The sequence below is a fragment of the Halichoerus grypus genome, chromosome X (assembly GCF_964656455.1).
Source record: "Halichoerus grypus chromosome X, mHalGry1.hap1.1, whole genome shotgun sequence".
NCBI classification, from domain to species: Eukaryota; Metazoa; Chordata; class Mammalia; order Carnivora; family Phocidae; genus Halichoerus; species Halichoerus grypus.
Genome location: NC_135727.1, coordinates 57,452,966 through 57,454,787, shown reverse-complemented (window position 1 = coordinate 57,454,787; position 1,822 = coordinate 57,452,966). Strand labels below are relative to the sequence as shown.

Genomic DNA, 1,822 nt, shown 5'->3' with positions numbered 1-1,822 from the left:
ACTGAGGGTTCTAGAGGGGAAGGGGGGGCTGTGGGATGGATTGGCCTGGTGATGGGTATTAAGGAGGACACATACTGAATGGAGCACTGGGTGTTATACACAAACAATGAATCATGGAACACTACAACAGAAACTAATGATGTAATGTATGGTGATTAACATAACAATAAAAAATTAAAAACAAAAAAGAATGAAAGCTGTTGTGCTAGTTCGGTGACACAAATACTAAAATTGGAATTATACAGAGAAGATTAGCATGGCCTCTGCACCAGGATAACACACAAAATCGTGGACCATTCCATTAAAAAAATGAAGGCTATGACCTGAAAAAAATGGGCATGTGTTCCACTTATACTTTTATATAGAACATCCAGATAATTGAGATTGAAGTATTTTACTTGGTTTTTGCTATACTTATATTATACTTGCCCTTCTCACATCATCAGTTTGGACATATTGCTGGTAGTCTATTGTGTTAGCTACAGTTTTGTCTGCTTAACGTGATTTTCTTCCACCTCATTCTTTCTCTACTTTTTCTTGTTAGCTTGACTTCTCTGACTGACCAGAGAAGTTTTAAGATAATAGGCATTTTCGATAAGAATATCCCGTCTCCTTGGCAAAATGATTAGTTCAGGAATGGGCAAGTGATCTAAGCCAGTCTGTGGGGGAAATTGCTAGAACTCTTGCTGGAACTTGAGTAAGAAATTCTATCTCTGTAATTAAAAGATATAAAGATGGTGTAAATCTATATTTGTTAATACAATGGAGGGAATTTTCCAAAAGATAAAGCACACACAGAGAACATCAGAGTCAAGGAGGAAAAGTGAGAACTATCCTTTGAGTGATTGGAACCAGCTTTGCTTGAAGCTCTGGACTTTCCAATAGATTTCTCTCTTATTTACACCAGTTTGAGTTGGGTTATCCTTCACTTGAAACTGAAATTGTCATAATATACCTTGCCTTTGAATAATATTTCCCTCTGCTCCACTCACACCATTAGTCCCCTGCTCCTGGTCTCTCTCTCTCTTTCACACACACACACACACACACACACACACACACACTCCCTCTTTGTCAATAGTTCTGAGTATAGCTTCCATATTAAAAAGACATATTGAGGGGCGCCTGGGTGGCTCAGTTGTTAAGCGTCTGCCTTCGGCTCAGGTCATGATCCCAGGGTCCTGGGATCGAGCCCCGCATCGGGCTCCCTGCTCCACGGGAGGCCTGCTTCTCCCTCTCCCACTCCCCCTGCTTGTGTTCCCTCTCTCGCTGTCTCTCTCTCTCTGTCAAATAAATAAATAAAATCTTTAAAAAAAAAAAAGTATATGAATTTAAAAAAAAGACATATTGAATCTCTTTCTTAGATCTTAATATGAATTTATCACAATATATTTTTATAAAAAGTAAGATCTAACATGTAACATCCATAGATGAATTACAAAGGATTTAAATTCTCCAATTTTGCCTAAACTCTACTCTTTTGAATTCTTATTATTTTACCCTAAATAACTAAAAAGTTAAGGAATACGCTTGTTTCATCTTCCCCACCATCCTATGCTGTCTTTAGTGCTCCAAACTTTCTCACTTTTCATAATGTTTTAGTTTTTCCCACGTGTTTCAAAATTCAAGGATATCTTTCTGGATTCTGGCACATCTTCATATATATTCTGAGTTCCTTAGATTATTCCACACTATTCTGCTCACAGTATCCTAACTTTGGAAGAGTAAAAAGAACCAAGTTGCAATTTCTTTCTTTCTGCATTACTTCCTCTTAAAAAGGGCATGACTCCTCCTTAGTACGAGTAACCTGGGAAAGCTTTCC

General features: G+C 37.8%; 1 non-coding gene across 1 annotated transcript; it reads left to right on the top strand.

Annotated features, from left to right (window-relative positions):
- The first annotated feature begins 202 nt into the window (after positions 1 to 202).
- On the top strand, positions 203 to 308 carry LOC144380645 (U6 spliceosomal RNA). Its single transcript, XR_013444869.1, has one exon. It is a non-coding gene; the product is annotated as a U6 spliceosomal RNA (small nuclear RNA).
- Positions 309 to 1,822: the final 1,514 nt, after the last annotated feature.